The 10,432-nt window shown below is 41.0% G+C and overlaps 1 long non-coding RNA gene across 1 annotated transcript; it reads right to left on the bottom strand.

Annotated features, from left to right (window-relative positions):
* Positions 1–334: 334 nt before the first annotated feature.
* On the bottom strand, positions 335–3,930 carry LOC113947625. The gene is made up of 3 exons (XR_003527824.1): positions 3,841–3,930; positions 3,538–3,580; positions 335–401 (listed from the first exon to the last, which is right to left on the bottom strand). It is a non-coding gene; the product is annotated as an uncharacterized LOC113947625 (long non-coding RNA).
* Between the last annotated feature and the right edge of the window lie 6,502 nt (positions 3,931–10,432).

The raw sequence follows: 10,432 nt of genomic DNA, 5'->3' as shown, positions 1-10,432 counted from the left end.
AAGCATTTCATAAGAAGGGCTTCCCCATTTATCACTCAAAAAAATATTAGAATTTAAAAAAAAAAAAAAAAGTGAGGACAACGACCCTTCTGGAGTCTGAGTACATATGTTCAAAGTAACTGTGCTGCATAAGCCAACAGAAAATTGGCCCCCAAAATGACTTATAAAGGGATTTTGTAAGACATGAACAGAACAGCATGGGCTCTGGCTAGGCAAAGAATTCAGAGTTGTAATAGAAAACATTTATTTGGCTACAGCTAAACATCCCAACACATGTTAGCATTTGCTGCCAATATGCTTCCTAATTAAGAACAACATAAAATCATAGGAAATCCTGTATCCCTGTCTTCATGCACTTTCCTTGTATCTTCAGTGTCCTGGCTCTGTTTCTCAAGTATAGCCTGCACAAGAGAAAGGTTAATTCAAAAGTAATGTTTTGCCAGCCATTAACTGTGTTGTCATTAACAAGATTAATGTACATTCCACTATGCATCACCAAGTGCATTCCCCCTCCCGCCCCCACCCACCCCTTAAACAACTGCTCCTATTAAAACCTAATGAGCACAGCACAATTTAAAGAATAGCACCATTTCTGTTGGGCAAAGTGTCGTCTGTAAACCATATAAAGCTTCAGGATTATTATGGATCTAATTGAAGGGCAGCTGAAAAAAAATCTGTTCTCTCTTGGACTATGAAGTCCTGGCCATGTTTATATATTTTATCACAATGAACAGATTTCAAGACGAAGGACAGACTAGTATCTGTTTTATTTCTTAGCCCCCTCTTCCTTCAATCTCTACTCTTTCTTCATCTGAAACCATTCAGAGGCTCCCACTGTGCACAGTCCCACACCCAGGTTACCTCCAACTCATCATCCAGTGATTACTGCACAGATAAACAGTTGACTGGATCCTTCTAAACAATCATGAGATACATTTTTTTATAAGCTGCTCTTAGAGGACCCTAATTCATCAGCGTGGATGGAGACTGGACTCTCTTGCCCAGCCAAATTCACTCTGTTTTTCCCAGCGGAAACAGCAAACAAATTACTGGGCAATTTTATGTGGTGCTCCTCCTTCTTTTTCATATTGAAGGGGCCACCAGTTTGGAGATCAAAAGATCAGTCATGAGACGCTTCCAGGTTTTCATCAAGTTCTTGAGAATTCTCAGAATTATTTATTTTATTTCCAGAAAATCCATACTCTCTGCCCTGCTCTTTTCCTGTTTCATCGCTTTACATTTCTATTCCCTCCACAACTTTTTATTTTTTTTAAATCTATTTATTGTGTGTTTTTCTTGGCTCATTCTCACTTTCCATTTTTCATTATTAGTTCTTTATGATCTTCTGTTTCCTTTTTTTTTTTTTTTTTTCTTTCATGGCTGCTCTCCCCGTTTTTTTCCTCTGGGGCCCTGAGTTTCCCTTAGTTATTATAATCTGTTTCCTTTTTTTTTTTTTTTTTTCTCTGTCATGGCTGCTCTCCCAGTTGTTCTCCTCTGGGGCCCTGAGTTTCCCTTAGCTAATGAAACAAGAGCTGCCTACCTCCCTTGCTTTTGCAATCCAGCTGTTTCCTTTTTAAAATATAAACTCATCTTTATTCAGTGAAGTTCCTGTGCAGGGTCTGATCCTTTAAGAGGAGATTGCATTTTGTGACAGCAAGTGGGAGGGAAAAAATAAATGTTGCTGGAGGAAAAGCCCTTTGGGTAGAAATCCAACCAGCTTGCTCCTGAAAGGCAGAGGCTTCTCCAGTAAAACTGGGTCATTATTTTACTTAGCACCTTTTGGCACCTTGACATTGCAAAAGTCTCCTCATCAGTCTCCCCTCCCTTTTCCTCCTGAAACCTCCCACCTTGAAAGCTTAACGTTTCCTGGCCGCTGTGAAAGTGTAGTCCAACTAACACCACAAACCTGGATTTTATATGATTAGTCAGTGAAAACTTGCCAACTTTTAGGTGCAGCCTGCCAAGTCAAGTCAATTTACTGTGCTGCTTTGACTGTGCAAGTAGGCCTTAATCCGCCTTTAATCTCCAGTGTACCCTTGACATCATGGAAATTACTTACGAAGCTAATGTCATCAGATGATCCATGTTAGCTATTTCAGTGAATGTTCTTCTGCACAATAGAGCAAGTTTACCTTGCAAGACACAGGCCCCAAAATATTTTCGCTTAATGAGCCCAGCAGATATCATCTTACAAATGGGGAATGAAAACTCCTTCTTCTGCACTGTAACTCCCCAAGCCTCATGTGACTTGGAATTTACATGCTAGCCAAGCATCAGGTCAGTGTATTTTATTTCATGTCTGATTGATTGGATAAAGAGATTTGCATAGTAGCCACAACAGCCACGAGTTATTAGGAAGGCAAGTTTCCCTTTTCAACTCTGCAAGGCCCCTCTTGCACCGAAAACATTTGTCCAACATAAAAATCTCTACAAGAATCGTTTTTGATAGTTTGTTCATCCATCAAGGGCATAAAGGCAATGGAAAAATCATACCGTGATGTGTTTGTGGCAACCAAGGTGAAAATTAGCATGTGTAACAGCAAGGAGCTAACTTTGGTATTATTTATTGATTTAATAATAAGGACTTCCATTCATATAGTCCTTTCTATATCAAAATGACCCATAGTGCTTCAGACCCCCAAAAAAATTATGTGCAACCTATGTAGAAGTATTGTTTCACCCATGACAGGATCATTACCCGTGCTGGAAGAGGGATGGGACACACGGCCATCTCCTGGGCAGCCTGTGCTAGGGCTAAGACCAGGGTTTAAGACAGGAAGTGAAAGGAATACTATATACCCTCACATCTATAGGATGAGCTCATGATTTGGAGAGGAGCAAGGTCACTGGGGTCAGCTATCTCCTGTAAAAGAAGGAAAGCCTAGAGGGCTCATTTTAAAGGTCTGTAGAGGTGAAGCTTGCCCTTGTGTCAGGAGGGTAGTGCTCTGCATAGGCCGTTTGTGATTAAGGACTGACTCATTAGTGTCTTAAAGGAAAGAGGAGCACTTATGAATGCTGCTTCCTGGATCACTCAAGAGGCTTCTAGGAGTGCCTTGTGCCAGCACCATCCTACCTCTCCCTCATTTAGGTTTGACATTGCCCTTTGGAAGCCAAGGAGATGTCTAACATTCATTTGCATGGGAACAGGACCAGATAATTCACTTGTGATACAAGATGAGAAAATAACACACAGCAGAAACTCTATGACCCCTAGAAAAAAAAATCATATACATCTATAAAAATGAAGGTGTAAAAGATTACACATGCTCTGTACCTGTCTGCAAAACTCCTTGTTGGCTTGAAAAGTGCAAAACTGGATTTGCTGGGCCAGTATTTACATATGCTCTTGGCTCATTTGAGAATAAAATACCAACTTTTCTTCAACACGTCTCTATTCAACTAAAACTTTGTTCACTGTGAGAGGAGATCTCTTCCCCAGACATATGGTCCCTGGGACAGCAAACAGCAGCTCCATATCGAAGGACATTACAACAGTTGAAGAAGAGAGTAAGATACAAATCCAGATTCAAAGCTTACATGGTGAATAGATGTCTCCATCAACGGCACTAATCTGAGTCAACTTGTGAGAAAAAGGGGAAATAAAAATTAACCTGGGCAACAAAAACTAAGAGGGAGTTTAATTAGGATGGTAAAGTGCAGCCACCCTGTTTGAGATTTCACTAATATACTGAGCTTGCAGCCTCCCAAGCTCTCACAGCAATTTTTAACTAACAGATGCAGTCAAGCTTTCCGTTTTATATTGCCATCATAACTCATGATACACAATCTTGGGCTGCTTTCAGAAGGTCCGTAGAACGAGGCCAGCTTGCGATTTCATACCGGGGGCTGCGGCGCTGCTCCACTGCCAGCACCTGTGCCCGACATCTGATCTTAGGGCTGGAGCACATCCTCTCCCCCCTCTTCCCTCTGTGGGACTGGCTATGCCAAGCCAGCTAAGAAGCATTCCAGCAGATTATGAAGTACAACTATCTTGGCCCTCGCTGCTCAGAAGAAACTGGACCTGGCAGGAATTTCACACACCATTCCCGTGGATCTAAAGCGAGCTATATGGGTAGGTCTGTAAGGCAGTTTCTGTCCATGTGCTCATCTGTGACCATGAGACACGCAGATCCTGAAATGCTATGATTAGGTCAAGGATAATGGCAGGGACAACTGCTGCGTTGAAACATGGGATCAATGAAATGAACACATTCTTAGAAAAGGTGGCAAAGACGTAAATGGGAGTCACTGATGCTTCCAGAGAATGGCTTGGATTACTGAATCCAATACGAGCAAGGGTGTATCAAACAGTTTGAGGGAGAGAGGCAATGGGAAAACACATCATCTCTGGTACTGCCTCAGGAATATTAAGACCTCCTAAACAAAGGCCATTATCTCTGAGCCAGGTATTTGGATAGAGGGAAGTATGAGCCTAACTCTAAACTTCCACAACTCTGATCCTCCTGGGACAGTGACAGGAACGAAACAGTCTGTTCAGAAATCCCTCAACACTGTCGCTCTTTTTATAGATCCCAAAGCAATGGAATGAAGAATGGAAAAGTGCTTTGGTGTCACAAAGTGCACAGGAGGGGTCACAACAGATCAGATGATTGAAAAGAAAAATGAGAAATTAATCTTCTCCTGAACTGTAAAAATGGGGAGTGGGAAAGAAAGTTCACCTCTCTCTCCCAACTGAATGATCCAAAATGGTTTCCCTTTAGTCAGGGCTTCTGTCCAGAATATTCAAGTCCCCACAAAAAATCCTGCAGCTGTTTTAAAGGGTATCAGTCAACATTTCCCACCAGTTTTGGGGGTCAGTGCTCTGATTCCTGGATGTCAGGCAGGTGTGCTAAATGGGGCTAAGGCCAGTCCCACAAGAGGTATCCAGGCATCTCACTCCTACTGAAGTGCCTAAATATCTTTGTGGTTATGGCCTTTAATCTTTGCATGAGCTGCAATCCCAGCAGAGAAATCTGAGTCCTCTAGATGAAATCTTCACTTCTGCCTGATCCAGGGTAATTCCAAGGATTACTGCTCAGAATATTGGGAGAATCGACTGTCATGCTGTTTCCATGCAGACAGCACTTTAAAATACTCAGCTAAGACTAGATGCACACCGAGTTCCAGTGTCAAGCTGAAGGATAGGAATTGAAGTGAAATCCTATTAACCAAGGGCATTACAGTCATTAAGTGAAGCACTGAATGCAATTTTGTGTTGAGGAACAAGGGGAAGGAGATAAAAAAGGAAAGTACATCTCATGAGGGAAGGGAATTCCCTGTCCTCTCAGAGGTAAATTTTGGTCTTCAGTGACATCTAGAAGTTTCAGAAGCAAGATGTACAAGAACTGACACATGTTATTTTTTTTTTTTTAGTGCAAGACTTCATGCTTGGTCTTGTAGCAAGCCTGATACTTTATGTTCCCTTGTGCCCTTTAGTGTTAAGGGAACTGATAGGCTTTATAGTCCTGCAAATAGAGAGCTTTCCACCTGCATCCGCCAAAGCATTTAAAGATTCTATTAATCTGATGTCTTAATTGTTTCTGAGATTAGGAAACAGCAGGGCCTTTGTTCCTACAGCCTGGGTGCTCTTCTGGAGAAGTGGTAGAGGTTGTTTGGTTTTTGCATACTGAGGTTGTTGATAGGACAGGGAAAGGAACATGAGTCAGTGCAGGTGATTCATAAGGGTCACTGACTACAAGGCAGTCTCTTTGAAACCTCATGACAATTCACAAATCAGGAATAAAAATATTCTACTGGGTTGTCCCTGCACAGTAGCTGTGTGGCCACAGAGCTCCTGTTCCACCCATGTACTGCTGTTGTCTGCCAAAAGTACAAATTATGTTTGCTCACATTTCAGGGCTGTTAAATTAGAAGAAAAGGACTTTTCTGCTTGGGTTTTATGCCAAGTGAAGTAGGAGATTCAGACTGATTGTGGCTCTTTCCCAATATCAAGATGGGGTCAGAGTAGGATGAGAATGAGATTACTAGAGGGAACAAGAACAGAGAGGGATTAAAAAGAGAGAAAGAAATATTGTTGGGGGAAAATGAAAACAAAAGTTAGAAAAATCAGGCTACTTAGTCACTACCAAAAGTCTCCACCGGGCTGCTGAGGCAAGAAGACTAGACATTATTGAACAAGATAGTCCATAGCCACTAGGGAAGCAGTGTCCCTGCTATTCACTTTAAATGTACAGAAGCAAGAAACAGCAAAAAGGAGATGGCAAATGTGTTACACAACTTGGGCAATGCCCTGCTCAAACCAGAAGAGAATATGGTGGAGATCAGGAACTATAAAGGGAAGCAATAATAAGACCTAAGCATGTGTAAAGCATTTTATGGAGAGGTATCTAACAGCAAAAATTGGATGATCCAGCAGTGATTTGGCCTTAGGTCTGAGGGGATAGAGATGGGTCAGAGTGAAGAAACAGACTTTCCATATACCACCTGGAAAAATCAAGTAGTACAAGTAAGATCAGATCTGGACATTTGATTGCAAATGTATCTGTGAGCTCCAGGATAGTCCTTCCTTTTTCCGTGCTTGTCTTCTTCACAGCCAGGATAGTCCAAGCTAACAACATTTTGAGTGTCCCCTACCATGTCTGCACGAGCACCTGCTGGGTTTTGTGCCAGAAATGCCTCTCAGCCACTACCCAAACACACAGAGTTTTACAGCAGAGTAGACACTTTATGGAGTGGCACAGGCAACTCACCCTGTTGACTTTCTGGTAGCAATAGATTTTTTTTCTTCGCTTGAGACGTCTATGAGCTTATTTACAGAGTCAATTAACAAAAGATAACCTCCCATTGTGCAATCATCAATAAATCAATTGTGTTAATACTATCTTGGAATGTCCTCCACTATTTACTTTAATATTGTTGACTGTTGGCACTTAAGAAAGGCAGCACCTTCAAGTTTCACTTGATTATGGGTAAATGGATTTTGTAGTAGCCATTAATAAATATAAATTGTTTTGGAAAATATTTAAGTTTGTCAAATTTAACCGCTTACTGAGCATTAAAAACCACCCCTTATTGAACATGTTTGAGAATTACTTCAAGAGACACAGTCCCACACTGTAAGATTATACAATTGTACCTATGTATTTTGTCGGGTTACCATTCTTACAGCTCTTTCCAACAGCAAAGCACGATTATTGACATAAACATATAAGTTAAGACTTAATTAAGCTCAGTAAAGTGCTTTTCTATCATTTGGCAGATCCTATCCCAAATAGTTTACTTATCCATAGGTGACTTGTTGCTGCATTTACTCACAGTGAGTAGCACTTTACTCTGTGAGCAGTCCCACTGATTTCATCCTTACAAGGATGTATGATGCCACATCCATTAATGTTCATCAGCACAGAAGGGTCCGTTAGTCACGCTGAATTGTGCCTGCTTCCACAGCAGGATGATTTATATCTACGGGGCTGCTCAGCATGAGCAAGGACAGTGGAATGTTTCCCTAAATAGACAATATATAGGCATAGGAATGGGGCAGGGTCATGTTAAGGAAATCCGATGCCCTCAGCTCATTCTGCAAGAGCCTCCACCCAAAGCTTCAACAAGAACACGCTGCTCTCAGGGCAGAATACAATTAACGGCAAAGGGGCAGTTTAGATTTTGTTGCAGGCTGTTTGCATTGTCAGGTAGACAATATAACCTGGGTTTTGGTAGGCGTGTATTTCAGGTTTTTCTTTGCACCTTGACATACTAAGAAAGATTTTTTTCCATGGTATGGCTCCAAGACAGCCTTAAGAACTTCTACTTTTTCAAGGACTAAAATACAATCTGGAAAGTTGCTTAAAAAAAAGAGAATGAACATAGCTAGAGTAATTCTATGCCATGTTACCTTTGAGGTAAGAAATCAATTATTTCACTTATCCTCCTATTGCTTCAGAAGTCAGCAGCCTTGGCAGTAAATTGAATATTATGCTGCTGCAGACAACATCTTCCTTGTCAAGCATCTACCTCCATTCTTTTCTTGATGATGATTGGTGACTTTAAAACTCACATGACTTCTAGATAATAAATGAAAACTGTCATTGTTCTGAGGCTGCTGGGAATCATTTTTTTCCCCTTTCCTCTGCTTTGACCTCATTGTGATGTATTGTCTACTTCAGGGTGTTTGGAAAAGTAAGGGAAATACTAGGCAAGGACTTTTAAAGAAAAAACAGACCTCTAATTAGATCCCTCCAACAGACCCTGCAATGACCCTCTTTAGACAGACATTAATGGATGGGCCTAACTTCCATGACTGTAGTGCTGTCCTGGTTAAAACAGCCCAGATAGAGGCTTTTTGCTGGTGCCCAAGCTGCTGCCAGTCTCATCTTCATCTTCACTGTGGGCTGCATGTCCCTGAAATCCCCATTGTCCGGGTGCTGGCAGTTGTGTGAATGCACACCCAGCAGGGTCGGGTCACTGAACAATCTGAAAACCAACCTTACTGAGGGGTAGAAAAGACAGTAGCTCTCAGTCAGGTTAACCTGGCCAGATGCCGGTTGTAAATATGAATTAAATTGCAAGAGTATGTAACTAAGGCCAGAACTGCCTTTTATGAGCAGCCTATGGACAGAGTGACCATGTAACCACCCTGTAACTATCTGCACACCTCTGCAGCTCAGACATTTGACGTTCATCCATTCCCTTTTCAATCAGAAAAAAATTTTGTTTAAGTAGTTTAGTTCAGAGAACACCTTTGGCTCAAACCCCACACTAGACAGTCACAGAACTTCAGGAGATTTCAGTTCTTGTAACTCAGCATAACTTCAAAACCCAAAGTATGTTTCACTGTTCATGTGCATTTTGAATTGCTCATCTGGGATATAAATCAGAATTAGCTTTCTGGAAGAAAGAAAATATTTTGTGTTTTTGGAGGCCTGTAGTGGAGCTGGAACTGAACCAGCTGACTATGGGGAGGCACGAGCAGAACATGGCAGAGGACTGAGAACTTGCTGACAGGACATTTTCTTTGAAGAAAGGGACAGTGAGAGAAAGGAATCACAGAGCTGGATAAAACATATAATGTGGAAAAAAAAGAAATTCAGCCATCATCGTGTGTAGGTGAAAATACAATCATAACGTGCACCACCTTTTGTGAACCTCTTAAACAAAGAAAACCATACACACCAAATATGGTGTCTACCTCTGCTTCTCTGGCTACATATTGAGAACTGTGAGGACATACTGGCCTAGGGAGACACAAAGTCTGGAAAAATAAATTAGAGAAGGGTGTTCCCTGATGGATCATATCTTTCAGCACAAGTTAAAATGGCTTGGATATGTATTGTTCTGAGTTCCATAATGACTACATTTGACTCTCTGTATTAATTCATTACGAAACAAAAATATGAAAAGGAATGAGAGGAAGAATAAGGCCTGATGAAAAATAAGGGAATATGATGCAGACAAAATGTTTCTTTTAAATATGGGAATTAAGGACATAAATTAAGTGATATAAAAGGACATGTAAAATGTATGTAAATGGCCACTGTTTAACATCAGGGAACCCCAGGCCAATGCCCACAGATGACACTGACAGCTGCTAATTTTCCTTGGTGGGTAAATCAATCCCCAGGTTTTTGAAAGTCTAAGGTAGCACTGCCCACACATGAGGAAACCACTGCAGCAGTAACATCTACTTTATACCACTTGGAAGTCCTTCTAGTTATACCATTGGGAAGTGCTTCTGAACATGTATCTCCTCTGCTGAAGTCCTTATGGTATCAAGCACTCTGCTGGCTCTCCAAAAATAAATAACAAAATAGTGCATATGCCTGCAGTATGGATTTATGCTCCTGCCTTCTGAGGTCATACAAAAATAAAGCAGGAAAGTAATAATAATAAGAAATTATTCTTGTGCTTTCGTATATACACACACTTATATGTATATAACAAAATCATGACCTAACCACTCACCTTGTCAGCATGTAGGCATTTAAAATATCTCCCACCTGCAATGCACAGAACTCATGGCTGAATAACCTGCTCTCACACTGAACTGGATGGAGAACCGAACGATGCATTATAAATAAAAACAGCAATCGGTTCTTAATCTCTTTCTATTATCTCTAGATCTGCAACCAGAGTTTCAGAAGATGATGGGTTGTATGAGACAACCCCTGCCTCTTTTACTCACTCACCCAGGTGATCCTCATCCATTGGGTACAAAATAACTAATGCAAGCAGAATCTGTATTTAAATAATTGTGGCATAACAGAGGGAGTAAAGGCTAAGAAGGAGCTGTTCTGGTCCATTGGGTAAATATTATGATCTTTATAGTGGAAAATAAATGCCCAGCTATCTCTGAAACCAATAGAGCTGTTCCAGTCTATCAAATTATAACTCGTGTTTTTAAAAAACAATTTTAAGTGGAGGTGCTCTGATCTATAGAGCACATTATATAGTTTGGAAAGACTCTGAATACATATTT

The sequence above is a fragment of the Corapipo altera genome, unplaced genomic scaffold (genome assembly GCF_003945725.1).
Source record: "Corapipo altera isolate COAL_440 unplaced genomic scaffold, ASM394572v1 50, whole genome shotgun sequence".
NCBI lineage: Eukaryota > Metazoa > Chordata > Aves > Passeriformes > Pipridae > Corapipo > Corapipo altera.
This window is presented reverse-complemented; position numbering and strand designations above follow the sequence as displayed.